Below are 15,457 nucleotides of genomic sequence, written 5' to 3'. Positions count from 1 at the left end.
CAACTTTGTTTCTACCAACTGACAAACATTTCTTCCATTGCCGAGGACACGATTGTAATGATCTCGAAATTATTGTAATGATTTGCTCTCCCAATGACCTGCGATCCCGTTTTTATTTTTTTATGGATATTGTGGGATACTGATCAGTGACAAAATCAATACGGGGAGCTCTTTTTTAAACTGAAAGGATGGTTTTAAAAACAACATTTGCCAAATCAGAAAAAAAACTTGGTATCCTTGTGATTGATTGAATGACTGCCATGCCATCAAATATCCACATGCTTTTTCATGAATAGCTTGCATTTATTCAACGCCCTTTTCTAAAAGACCAGCAAGGACAGATTCATTTGCCTTTACAGGTGTACCATCAGCGTTTACAAGAGACCATGGAAGAGGACCTAATTTAAACTTCAGGACCTCTCGCATATCCAACTGTCTTGTCTGGGCTATCACAAGCAGGCGACAAAAAAGATTTAGATCTGCTTTCAATGTGCTGTTGTTCTTATCAGTTATTAACTGCTTACCTTTTATTTACTTTGTTGAAAATGTAAGCTATGAGTGTCTTTAAATTGGTTTGAAAATGCCGATTGACTTTTGAACAAGCCGTTCACTGATGAAATTGTCTGATGCCAACTTTCCCTTTTCATACGCGTCGCACATTAATTTAGAAAAAGAAACAGTACCCGAGGACACGCCTGGTAGCTGCTCAGATGTTTCAAATGGATTTTTTCAGCTTTGCAGTGTTTGAACAAATTTCAAAACGTCAATTTCATCTCACTTCATTCGAGTTTTGTCAAGTTCTATTTGTGTGGATGTTTCAGGATTAACTATTCATGCCAAATCTCGACATTTTGATGATATTGAAGCTCTTTCATGTGCATTTAGCAACCAACGTTTAACAGAACCTTTATTTAAACTGAAACCAACAATGCCACCTCTTGTTTTGGTATCTTTGTTCAACGTTTGCTCGATTGTTTGGTCAACTGGAGATCTAGAAAATCCATGAGAGCTTCTCTAAACACAAAAACCACCAGATGTAAGATATTCATGGGCATCAGGATATGTATTTGGCAGATTTTGCATATGAAGCAAATAGACTGACATATATCGGGGATAGTTTTGACGGTCATTTGCGAAAAACCATGGTAGCATTTTTTCAACACATGCCAAATGAAGTTTCAAATTACCTTCCCTTGTTGCTCTTATAAATACCAATAAAAGTTCGACCATTTCTATATACGAATTCCAGAACTTTTTCATTAGTCCCTCACTTAGATTGCAATATACACTAAATGCCTCAAATAGTTTACCAACATAAGGTGACATAAGCAAGGTTTTTAAGTTGTCTTCTGTTAAATTTTGTCTGATTTGAGCTAAGATTGACAGAACAGATGCTGAAAATAAGAATCGCGAAATTCATTCTGATCATTTGAATTAAGCCAAGAACCAAATGCTTCCCAAAGTAATCGTTCGAAAGCTTCAAATACAATTTTGTGCAATCGCAGCGCTCGATTATAATATTAACTTCAAAAACACAAGTCAAAGAACCTGACCAAATATTAAAATCCAACAGGAGATCACCAAGCCCTGTATCGCCAAACTGTTTCCCAATGACTGCTATAAAAGCACATTAGTGTGACATTATGTACAAAATTTATAAAACAATAGTGAAGCAATAAATCTAAGCAAGAAGGAAAAAAAGGATGAAAAGCACTATCAAATGAGGAGCAATGGATATATAACGAAAAGCAAATAAATAGTAACCAGATGGTATGTCAAATCGACATAATTTTGTGCCAAAGAAAGTAAAACGTATAAACAAATTTCCCAACTAAATAAAATTGAGAATGGAAATTGGGAATGTGTCAAAGAGACAACAACCCGACCAAATAAAAAACAACAGCAGAGGGTCACCAACAGGTCTTCAATGTAGCGAGAAATCCCCGCACCCGGAGTCGTCCTTCAGCTGGCCCCTAAACAAATATATACTATTCCAGTGATAATGAACGCCATACTAATTTCCAAATTGTACACAAGAAACTAAAATTAAAATAATACAAGACTAACAAAGGCCAGACTGACTATTTGACCTACGTTCAAAGCAATGTTTGTCGATTGAATGACTTTACAATCTTAACTCAATCACCACATAGCTAAAACACAAAATGTAAAAAAGCACACCTTTATTGAGTCCTATAGAGTGCACCTTTTCAAAACGCAAAAAATTAACTTTAATTTGTAATTGTTTCATAAATATTTTGTTACATATTTACTTTATGAAATAATTTGTCTCACAAAACAAAAACAAAAAAAAAAAACATAATCGACAATTAAATGTTTGTTGTCAGTTGCAAATTGTTAAGCTTAAAATGCGTATGTGTGCACTCAGGTATGGATATATTGTCGACTGAATCGAAGACAGTAATGTGATGATTTCCGGTATTTCACGATTATTTGCACGTACATATGTTTTATTGAATAATTCATATTTTAGACGATATATACATACTGCAAATACTTTAAACATTGCATACTGGTCAATTTTAAAGTTTAATTCACAAAAACGGATAATTGTTTGACGAATTTCTTTATGAAATGAGAAAATATCCCTTAATTTTAACCCAAAAAATCGCAATGTTTGTAATGTGAATAAACACTTTGTTAAAACAAAAAATCTACGGTTTTACATTTAATATGATAGTTTTATATCTCTTTTAGTTGTTTTAACCTATACTTTATTTTTTTTTAATCGCTTTATATTAAATTTTTTTTTTAGTAAAAATTACTTAGTCGTGATAGCTAAATAAGGGGACCATTGTAAGGGACGTTTTTAAAACTCTTTTAGACACTTTTTGGTTGGTCTAACACCTTGTATTTTATTAATAAGATAATGAAGTTGAATTCTATCAAACAAAATCGCGGTACCCTGGGATGTAACACAAACTCCTTAACTAGAGCGCTTTTGAAAACTATTTTGAAAACTAGCTGATGGATTATATATAGGCATGAAAGCGCTAGTGACAATATTTTAACGAACTGTTATTATTTGATGTGAAATGTAGTTTGCAAATTTAAAAATATTATTATATATATATATATATATATATATATATATATATATATATATGAGTCTGAAAGATTGTGTTACACAATCTTTCAGACTCATATAATTTTTCCTGTTTGTGTAGTATTGTCAATTTTGATGATCCAATACCTATTAAGTTTACTGGTTGGTAGATTCTTATAGACTCTCTCTCTCTCTCTCTCTCTCTCTCTCTCTCTCTCTCTCTCTCTATATATATATATATATATATATATATATGAATTTATTTTTCTCGTTCTTCAGACAATTTATAGTTAGCATGAATACTGCATCTACATAATATATTCAAAATTGTAAGCGTTGTAATATTTGTACTGTTTGTTCTTAGTGAGGGCCTCAAGGTAGATTAGTACATAAGAAAATGCCTAAACCAAGTCAGGAATATGACAATTGTTATCCATTGATTTGATGTGTTTAAGCTTTTGATTTAGCCTTTGATTAAGGACTTTGTGTTTTGAATTTTCCTCGGAATTCGTTATTTTTGTGATTTTACTTATAAATTGTTTCACTCAAAAACAAATATACACACAGTTATTTTCTGCCTTGTTTTGCAAAGAAACATGAACGGGTACTCTTGGTATTGAGTAATTTATCAGTGAAAAGACATTTTTCTTATATTCTGATTCTCCGACACATTTATTTATAGCTTCAAAATTTTGTATCGCAACATGTCGCGTAGGTATTTAATGATATTATACAGTTGGTAAAACAATTGTCTTTGTTAAAGTTATGCACTCTTATAATACTTATTCTGTATGTGCACTTCCTCCATAACAAATGAAGATATCGACACAATTCGTTTTCTGAATTGTTCGTTATATCCTTAACTTTTCTTTTATATGGTGTGAAGCGATCGTGACATTTTTCAGTTTTCTATGCGGCACTATTTCCTTAATCGGTATGCTAGTGTAACTCATAAACTGTAAGCCGAAGACCTAAGGTCTTTTAATTTGAGATCGTTAAATCATTAATTGAAAATGAGGTCAAGGTCAGAGGTCCAGGTCATGTTCTAAGTCTTGCCTTTGTTTGTATGTGCAACTCCTCGCAAACGATAAAAGCTATGTACAAACGAATAATTGACAACGCGTTTGGTTTGGTGAGACGAAAAAATAGTACATTCAGTCCAAAGCGATCTGATTGTATCCTTCAACCCCTCAAGTTTGGCCGGTATCATTGTTTACATTAATCGCGCATGCGGAAGACTCGTGACGTCACTTTCCAGTTGAGCGGCGTTCTATATATATATATATATATATATATAGTAAAGAACAACGTGGATAAGTGAAACCAAAACATAAGGTTGAAACAGGTAAATAATCACTAAAATAAAAAAATCCTTGTCAAAATCGCCATTTTGACTAATTCCCTTTTCTACCTATCTTTAAATCGACTTGATAATTGTAAAACACAGGGAAAATCCCTTCCAAACCGAGTTGCCGGTTTGTTTACATTCCAGTGATCAAGACTCGTGACCTACAAAAGTATGACAGGCCAGGCAAACGTAAAAATCGTAACTAACAAATATGGAAATTTTAATGAATTTTTTGCACAGATTATGAAAAACTCGGAAAGATGATGAATTATCGCTATAAAAGGGATTGTACTGCCAAATGTTATTTTCTCCACAACATCATGGTTGCAAAAAAAGGGTAAGGCTTGGTTAATTCCTGACCAATATTTACGATTGAGGGCTCAAAATTTGGCTGGGAATTTGCACTTTACATACACAGAAATAGATATATATATACATATACACAATATTAAAACCAAAAATACAGCAATAAAACAGAAAGGCATCACATTACATTTCAGGCTAAACTTACCTTCCTCAGGCATGATAAAAAGTACAGGCTGTACAGTCCCATGGCTTTGATCAATGCATACATATCAGCAAGGAATAATGAAATGTCACAATGAAAAGCAGCTCTACAATTTAATGTCCCAAGGCAAACTCTACGTGATAGAATCACCGGCAGAATAAGTCCAGATTGTGTGACCACTGGGAGGGCACCTGTCTTTTCACTAGAAGAGGAGGCACGGATTATGGAACATGTAAAGTCCATTGCTTCACATGGATATGGGTATACTAGACAAGAAGTTACAAATCTAGCTACTGATTTTGCCCACACAATCAATATTAAACCAAGGAATGAAGAATTTACCTTGAGATGGTTTGAGGGTTTCATAAAAAGATGGCCAGAACTTAGAGTGGTTATACCTAGAAGTTTGGAGATTCTATGTGCAAAATATGGTTCTGTTGCTAACGTTGAAGAGTAATTTGCAAGCTTAGAGCAAGTTGTTCACAAATATAATCTTCAGGATAAACCACATCTGTCATCTCATATTTAATGTTGATGAAAAGGGTATAACACTGAATCACAAACCACCTAATGTTGTATCTGGAATTGAATGTAACACATCATCAGTAACATCTGGAAGGTCTAGTACTACGACCATACTTGGACGTGAAAGTGCCCCAGGATTTGCTGTACCTCCATATTTTGTATTTGAAGGGAAAAGAATGAATAATGAATTGATGAATGATGCAACACCTGGTGCTGTTGGTGCAGTATCAGACTCAGGATGGTCCAATACCAACATATTCAGACAATATTTAACCGACCATTTTCTTAAATATGTCACTGGCAGAAACAATGACAACATACTTCTTCTCCTCGATGGGCATAAGTCACATGTTGCAGTTGATATAATTGAATAGGAACAGGAACACCTAATCATCATTCACGTCTTACCAGCTCATACCTCACATATATTACAACCTTTGGATGTTGGATGTTATGGGCCGTTGCAGCATATTCATGATAACGAATGTCACAAAACCATGCGTCATAACTCCTCAGTCATAACCAGATACAATATATGTGAACTAGCCTGCAAAGCATACCAGAAAGCACTATCTCTAGAAAACCTTCAGTCAGCATTTAGGAAGACTGGAATATACCCCATGGATAAGACTGTCATCAACAAAGATCAATTGAAACCATTAGAGGTATTTACAACAAATAATGAATGCAAAGAAACTACGGATGAACCAAACAGATAATATACGTCAAGTAGTTGAAGTAATGGAGGCTGTTGAAAGTGCTGTGACTGATATTTTAGTTGTTGAAGATTTGCAAGATCATGATACTGCTGTACCACACTTCTTTGCGGAAAAAATAAACAAACTAAAAAAAATTAAGTCCGAAAATGACAAGAAAGAAAGAAAAACCCTTAGAAAGATTGTATCTGGTATGCCCATAACTGAAACTGAGGTAGCAGAAAAGGTAAAACAGCATGTTGAAAACCAAGGAAAAAATAAATCAAGCAACCAGAGTAGTAAGAAAACTGGGAAACAAAATAAAAAGAATACGTCCACTTCGGCTTCATCATTTACACCAGGACCTAGCCACATATTTAATTAACCAGGACCTAGCCACACGTCCCCGAAACCAGGACCTAGTCTTATATACATTGATGATTCCATGGACTTCAGCGATACAGACGATGAAGAAATTCCAGAAGTTGAATTATGCTGTGTGTGTAAACAGTTTAACCCCAATCAAATTAAACTTGGGGTTGGTGTTGAACTTAGCAAATTGGTGCAGTGTGACAATTATAGGCGCAAGCACTGGACACATCTCGAAAATTGTACAGAACTGAGGGCTGTGAGGAGGAATATCAAGTTTTACTGCATGCATTGCAAGGAATAGACATTTTGGCCCAATTTCTTTGCTATTGTTAAATTTTATTTTTTGTTACTTTTTTTCAATACCATTCTCGAACATTATGATGCCTACAAGGAAGATATCAACGATGATATCAATTTGGCCATCAAAGACGTGACATAGAGCTGTTCTTTGTCATTTGGTCACAGACTGCGACTTATCACCGTATTTTTACTTGCATTAAGCAATATGACAGATGCTAATAGTTGAGTATGATCTACCTAATGCACAATAATAATTGAGATCACCCCGGTTTTAGGTGAAGTTGAAGTTTCTCAGGTCTTTATTTTTCTGTGTTGTCGATGGTAAACTCTTGTTTTGACATTTTCGTTTAAGCCATGGTTTTGTCGATTAATGATTTTGATGTCTGTTTCCCTTTGCATTGGTAGCCTTTTTGGAATGATAGGTAGTTTCTACTTATGTTTGGAGACAGAACAAATGCCATACCTATTCAGAATGTCACTAGAAACAAACTGTTCCGGGTTAGGGGAAGGTTGGGATCCCGCTAACATGTTTAACCTCGCCACATTCTGGATGTATGTGCTTGTTCCAAGTCAGGAGCCTGTAATTCATGGTTGTCGTTTGTTGCTGTGTTACATATTTGTTTTTCGTTATTTTTTTTTTGTACATTAATAAGGCCGTTTTCTCGTTTGAATTGCTTTACATTTGTGATTTCAGTGCCTTTTATAACTGACTGTGGTATGGTCTGTGTTCATTGTTGAAGGCCGTACGGTGACCTATAGCTGTAATTTTTTGTGTCTCTTGTGGAGAGTAGTCTCATTGGCAGTCATTACACATTTTCTTCTTTATATTTGTTGGACAAGTTAGGCATTTGATCATCGGCAAACCCTCCAGGTAATGTTGCAATGGTTCCGTGCCGTCCGATCAGAGCGGAATAATGACAGTAAGGGTAGCCATATTTTGCGAATAATTTGTTCAAGATAAGGGTGGCAATCCGGTACATTGAAAGGGACAAAATGTCATAGTACAGAAGTTTGAAACCGGCGACATGCAAACAGTTTTCTTTCATTTCACAAGCTGAAGTATGCATATGAAATAAGATTAAAACAAGGTTTATCAATTTTGTTGGAAAAATTTATTGACGAAATTGTTAGTCCACTAATGTGTAACTCGACAGCATCTGATATCATATCGCAGACGACCATTATTTCTTTTCAACTGGAAAGACTGTAGAAATCGTTCACCACTACAGGCAACCGTTTGTCTGTCCAAGTAAAAGCTTGTACGGTCACCTTCCGCCGTCCACCTCGTACTCGAATTTTGACATCTCAATCTTCCCTTTAGGTTGCAACACTTATATTGATATCGGTAACTGCCACCACCAGTCTTTCTATTTAATTTGAATTCGTTTAAGAGACCTTTATTACAAAAGACCCTTTGTCTATCCAAGTAAATCACCTCTCCTTTACCCCCGTCTGAAGTAAACCCATTGTTTACTCTCCGTATATTGCACTCAGCCCCAGTATGTCTACAGCACTTGAACTTGTAACGGACCTGATTACTTCCAGATCGCTCTAGTTTGAACATGTTAATAACGTTACCACGAGCTCCACAACTAAGTCTGTGACGATCAAGAAAGACAGTATTTCCGTTTCCTGCGTTATTCCAATTTGTAGATTTGTCCCAGCATCCATAAACTTTGTCTGACAATAGGATTAGGTATCCTAGACACATCAGCATACCCACAATGCTAAACATGATGAAACTGTAAGTAATAAAAATAAGCGAAATATCTTGAATTGATAACTCTTCGACAACAAATTGGACGGTAAAATGAAGAAAGTGCATTTTGTTCCATAGTTGGTTCTGGATTACCAATTATTTAATCTTAAGTGAACTAATGTTTATTTATAAGAGAGCTTATTTGAAGTGTTATCGGTCAAGAGAAATAAACTGAAGTTTTAAGGGTCAAGAAAAATAACTTTTTGTTCAAATAAACAAGGGAGATAATTTGACTTTTTTATAGTAAAAAAAGCTGATACGACGTTACATGAATGCATTGCACAGAAGTGCTGCACCACAAAGACAACCCAGTAATTTCTGTTGTATAATATTGGCGTCAAATTAACAAGAAAGAACTCGCACCTAACACCCAGTTGATTTATAAGATTTCAGTTTGGGGCAAATAAATTCATACGATGTATTTGGTTTACAGTTTGATTAAGAAGATATACCGACATAGCTAGATAATACAATTAATTATCCAAATTCTGCCACTATTTTATATTAATAAGTATTGTTATTTTAATTGTTATTAATACATGTTATATCAGTATTACAAACCTCTAAGTTATCTTGAACTCTATCCTATATTTTGGAAAAAAAATAGAAATTTAAATGTGACGTCACTTTTGTGTGTTGATCTATTCGGCCTTTTTTATATGCGGATTTAGATTGTTTTACATATTCTTTTTTATTCTGTAGTTCGTCATCATTTCAGTGTTGAAATGTATATCTGTTGTATAGTCATTTTTATAGATTTACTGTTTGCGAAAGTATGAATTATTCTAAATGCTAAGGATTTTCGTATCCCAGGCCGATAACCTTAGCCGTATTTTGCACAACCTTATGGAACTTTTGGTCCTCAATGGTCTTTGACTTTGTACTTGTTTTGGCTTCGGACTTTTTTTATCACAGTGTCACTGATGAGTCTTATGATGATGAGGCGCACGTCACTGTCGTCAGGCGTGTTAAATTAAAAGCCTGGTACCTTTTGATAGCTATTATTTGTGTGTTTCTCTGTCCTGTATGTTCTCCCATTTATTTGTATTGTAGTGCTGTCATGTAATGTTGACATTATATTTAACATTGCCATAAAAGCGGGAGGTTTGTCTAGCCACAAAACCAGGTTCAACCCACCATTTTGTCTTAAAATGTCCTGTACCAAGTCAGAAAACGGCGATTGTTATATTAAAGTCCTCTTATATTTGATGTGTGTCCCTCAGTTTTAGTTTGTAACCCGTATTTATTTTTTCCTCAATCCATTTATAAATTTCGAACAGCGGTATACTATTGTTGCCTTTATCTAACAAAATTACCACGTTTCAAAAAAGAAATTCAGCTTAACGATTACCAACTTCAATAGTTAAACAAAGGATTTCCTAGATATCGTCCATTGATACAAATTTACACAATATTTCATTAAAGCGATCAATATAGAATTCACCGTGGGTGTTTGATGCAGATACTTGAATTCAAACCAAATGGACTAGAGGGGTAGAACAGAAGCCCATAATTGTTTTAGAAGCCCGGCGACCCAAATTTGATTTGATCTTAAATTGAAATATGAAAATGGCTGATTTGGACAATCAAAAACAAATCATTGTGAGTGTAAAACAGTCCGAAAAAACGTTTAAATTTTAAACATTATTGATCTATCACTTAAAATTGAACCGACATAAATCTACAAAACGTTTAATATGGTGTAGCTCTAATTATTCCTGGCCTGAAAATGTTTGAAAATAGGCTAAAAATAGAACTTTCCATTTGGTGGAGCCACCTTAAATGATCCTTGAATATTTTGATAGACCAGAGAACAGAATTAGAGACTTCAGTTGACGCTTTACTATCATTGGCGTATCTTTAATGAGTTTTAAATAGAAAGGAAAGCTGACTATTATAAAACTAAGAAGATGTGATTGATAATAAAATCCTCATTGATACCAGGATTAAAATTGTGTACGCAAGACACGCGTTTCGTCTACTAATGACTCATCAGTGATGTTCGAATCTAAAGGGTTAAAACGGACAGATAAAGTGCGAAGTTGAAGAGCGTTGAGGACCATTATTCCGAAAGGTTAGATTTGTTCAAGTACAGCTAAAGTAATCTATTCCTGGGAGAGAAACTTCTTAGTATTTTTTATGATTGCCGGTGAGACATCTCTCCCCCTGCGATACGATAACGTAGAAATTAGCAATTTCTATGTTTAGACTATTTTATAGTCGAGGGATTAGTTTCACGGTTTATAGTTTATAGAGCTAATTTTACGTTTTACAAGCCAAGAAAACTGATCTAACGTTATAGATACAATGCATATAATAAAAGAAAACAAAATCAAAAGACTCAAAGTTAAATGTAAAAACGAGTATAAACTTTAGATTAGTAAAAACATGACTGACCATAAGGGAGATACAAAAAGTACAGATTTATGTTCTGTGTGTTGCATATTGACTGCTGTATGTAATTATTATCTCATATTGTTTTAGTGAAGAAGATAACTTTCGGCGAAATAGTTCTTCACTTTGTGCCCAAATATTGTATCAAAGAACAAAATAATAAAATTTAATCGTAACTTACCTGTAAAGATGCTGAAGATAGTGTTAATGAATGTCGAAACAGTCTTGCTTCTTTTATATATGATTGTATCCGTTTCTTACAAATAAACACATTATTCAAGTTACCACAAATAATTAACGTTTGTCGGAAAATTGTTTTCACTTTTTGAAAAACAACATTAAACTCTAACATACAAGTTACTTTAAGCAGGAGGTGGTATATATATATATTTTTTTTAACTGAATGTACATTTTTCAACTTACAATAAAATCGTAAACCCAGCTGACGTTTCCCGGTTAATTTGTTAACCTTGATACAAATTGATACATTACATTGTGACTTACATGTATAAGCTGGAAATGGTGTTCTTTATATAGTGTTCTTTTTATCTATGAATTCCTTATATTGTTAATAAACAAATTAGTCAAATAACCACAAAGAAAATCATTAGCGCATATACTGTTTATGGAATCATACAAAAATTCGTCAGAACCACGAGGCAAACCATGCATGGTAATTCCCTGTCATTAATTGTTTCAGTTCGGTATTAAAAATTAAATAAGGTCTTCGAATAACGTGGGTTGTATCAATGATATATGGCAGACGTTCAGTCTATAGCTACCATACCATACCGTATGAGTTTTGTTCGTTGTTCAAGGCCGTACGATGATATAAGGTAGCAATTCACAGTTAGTTGGGGTTTTGCATTTGATGCGCATGAGCAATTCGATTTTTTGGATTTAGATTTCACATCTTTGAGGTTAAGGCCTCTAAAACCCTCTTGTGGTTGAAAATCTTGGATGCAATAGGCTTAGTGTAAGTATATAACATTACAGGTGTATACTTGGTACCTTTGATAACTATTTACACCACTAGGTCGATGCCACTGCTGGTGGACGTTTCGTCCCCGAGGGTATCACCAGCCCAGTAGTCAACACTTCGGTGTTGACATGAATATCAATAATGTGATCATTTTAATAAATTTCCTGTTACAAAACTTTTAATTTTTCGAAAAACTAAGGATTTTCTTATCCCAGGCATAGATTACCTTAGCCGTATTTGGCACAACTGTTTGGAATGTTGGATCCTCAATGCTCTTCAACTTTGTATTTGTTTGGCTTCATAAATATTTTGATATGAGCGTCACTGATGAGTCTTATGAAGACGAAACGCGCGTCTGGCATACTAAATTATAACCCTGGTACATTTGATAACTATTTACACCACTGGGTCGATGCCACTGCTGGTGGACGTTTCGTCCCCGAGGGTATCACCAGCCCAGTAGTCAACACTTCGGTGTTGACATGAATATTAATAATGTGATCATTTTAATAAATTTCCTGTTACAAACGTTTGAATTTTTCGAAAAACTAAGGATTTTCTTATCCCAGGCATAAATTACCTAAGCCGTATTTGGCACAACTTTTTGGAATTTTGGATCCTCAATGCTCTTCAACTTTGTTTTTGTTTGGCTTCATAAATATTTTGATATGAGCGTCACTGATGAGTCTAATGAAGACGAAACGCGCGTCTGGCGTACTAAATTATAATCCTTGTACCTTTGATAACTATTTACACCACTGGGTCGATGCCACTGCTGGTGGACGTTTCGTCCCCGAGGGTATCACCAGCCCCGTAGTCAACACCAGTGTTGACATGAATATCAATAATGTGGTCATTTTAATAAATTTCCTGCTACAAAACTTTGAATTTTTCGAAAAAACTAAGGATTTTCTTATCCCAGGCATAGATTACCTTAGCCGTATTTGGCACAACTTTTTGGAATTTTTTATCCTCAATACTCTTCAACTTTGTATTTGTTTGGCTTCATAAATATTTTGATATGAACGTTACTGATGAGTCTTATGAAGACGAAACGCGCGTCTGGCGTACTTAATTATAATCCTGGTACCTTTGATAACTATGTATACGGTATATGGGGTCAGTAAATTCCATATGGGGTGAGAGCGTATTACGTCACTAGCACACTATGTAACGAATTTATCTTACTGACTATCTTAAATAAGAAGTTAGCAATGTCCTTTAACTCTACTTTCCGCTATATAGAGGATGTTCTTTTACTAAATAATTCAAAATTTGGTGACTATGTGGAACGCATCTATCCCAGAGATAAAAGATACCACAGATACAGTTAAGTCGGCCTCATATATTGACTCACATCTAGAAATTGACAATGAGGGTCGGTTGAAAACAAAACTTTACGACAAAAGAGATGATTTCAGCTTTCCAATTGTGAACTTTCCATTTCTAAGTAGCAACATTCCAGCAGCACCTGCATACGGGGTATATATCTCCCAATTGATACGATATTCCCGTGCTTGCATTTCCTATCAAGATTTTCTTGATAGAGGGTTGCTGCTCACAAGGAAGCTATTAAACCAAGTCTTCGAAATGGTGAAGTTGAAATCATCCCTTCGTAAATTTTACGGACGTCATCACGAGTTGGTTGACCGTTATGGAATAACCGTTTCACAAATGATATCGGATATGTTCATTACGTCGTAACTACAATCCCCTTCCCTTTCATGAATGTGACCTACCGAATTAGACTATTTACTGGATTTGTTATCACATAAGCAACCCTTCCGGAGCACCTGAGATCACCCCTAGTTTTTTTGGGGGGTTCGTTTTGTTTATTCTTTAGTTTTCTATGTTGTGTCATGTGTTCTGTTTTTTGTTTGTCTTTTTCATTTTTAGCCATGGCGTTGTCAGTTTGTTTTAGATTTACGAGTTTGACTGTCCCTTTGGTATCTTTCGTCCCTCTTTTAACGTGTACAATCAGGATCAACAACGTACGTCACGAGTCACGTGATATTTGTAAGTTTCCAGCCGCCATTTTTGGAATTTCGAAGCGAACAATGGTTAGAAATCTATGATTAATTTGCCATGAAAGCATGTATAGGTAAAAATATATAAACAAGCACATAACAGGGGTCAATACTGACATGGTTTAGCGTTACTGTTTCATGTAAAACATCCTAACTTTACAAACACTCTCAAAAACCGATCATGTACCGTCTGCAAAGTGTAATCACAACATTGACATTTGTAGAACGATCTTTCTTTTCTTCCGTTACAAAAAGATCAATGACAAAATAGAGTAACACGAGGCGAGAAAATATGCACATCATCCATATTAATCGTGTACGATAATATGTATTTCATGGCATTTATTAATTTGTTGAGTCTGTAGAAAAACGAACGTGAAAAATCGCCGACCTCTGGTTCCTCTCTATCTGTAGGCCTATCTGTTTTTGTATGTGTAGAATCAGTTTTGACGTTCAACCGATTTATACAAATATAATAGTTTGCAAGACAAGAGGTTTCAATCAAAAATGCTGCAGGCAAACACATGAAAATATTTGGGTATATGTACAACTCAGGGGCGTAGCTAGGCAATTTTGATATGTACGCAATACCGGAGAAGGAAGTCATACGGCAGGGGGTTGGGGGGTCGCTAAAGGCCCCCAGAAGCTCTTGGGTAAATGGTGCAAAATCCTGCATTCTCGAAATTTCCGAGGACTTAAAATGACCTCACAGAAATCTTACTTTTAAGAGAAACAAGTCAACATTGGAAATAAATAATCAGAGAAAAACAAAGAAACCCGTACTGTTGGGTTAACAATTTGTTTTTTTCCCTTATATGTAGTGGGTTAAAATGGCTTGATTAGGTATATTTTATTTGTTACCTAATCACACTGAACCCACTTTACATTAGAAAACAAACTAATTTCTAAGCTAACACTGTGCAACTTAAATGGTATTTTTTTATTGAAAAAATATTAAATAAAAATTCGAACCACATATATCTTTATGTTTTAATTTATGAGTAAACAAGCAGTGTTTTTCAGCTTTTTTTTTCTCTCAAAGTTAATTCTGAAAAATAAATGCCCATTTCCTTTCTTTTTTTCTACTAAAGATGTCCAAAACCGTGTCTTCTTTAATTTTTTTTCTCGGTATATGTTCAAAAGACCGAGTCCAGATAAACGATTCGTTTTCCTTGTATTTCTCAAGTAGGTCTTCACTCTTCTCATGGTACTAAAAGGCCGTTCTGCCGTTGCCATCGAGACCGGCATACGACGGACGGACCAACAGACAGACGGATGCACAGACCAGAAAGCACAATGCCAATCTATTATCGTAGGTAGGGCATAACAAAATCAAATTTTTTTCTTCAACAATATTGAATAAAATTTAAGTTAAAATTCTAAAAATTTGCTAGTTAGTAAAGGTTAAAAATGTTAGTAAAAAGTAAAAACACAAAAATACTGAACTCCGAGGAAAATTCAAAAAGGAAAATCAAAAATC

General features: G+C 34.8%; 1 long non-coding RNA gene across 1 annotated transcript; it reads right to left on the bottom strand.

Annotated features, from left to right (window-relative positions):
* Positions 1 to 7,904: 7,904 nt before the first annotated feature.
* Positions 7,905 to 11,346, bottom strand: LOC139482747 (uncharacterized). Its single transcript, XR_011654939.1, has 2 exons — positions 11,150 to 11,346; positions 7,905 to 8,557 (listed from the first exon to the last, which is right to left on the bottom strand). It is a non-coding gene; the product is annotated as an uncharacterized lncRNA (long non-coding RNA).
* Positions 11,347 to 15,457: the final 4,111 nt, after the last annotated feature.

Source organism: Mytilus edulis, chromosome 7, assembly GCF_963676685.1.
Source record: "Mytilus edulis chromosome 7, xbMytEdul2.2, whole genome shotgun sequence".
Taxonomy (NCBI): Eukaryota; Metazoa; Mollusca; class Bivalvia; order Mytilida; family Mytilidae; genus Mytilus; species Mytilus edulis.
The sequence above is the reverse complement of the archived record's forward strand: the minus strand, read 5'-3'. Positions and strand labels throughout refer to the sequence as shown.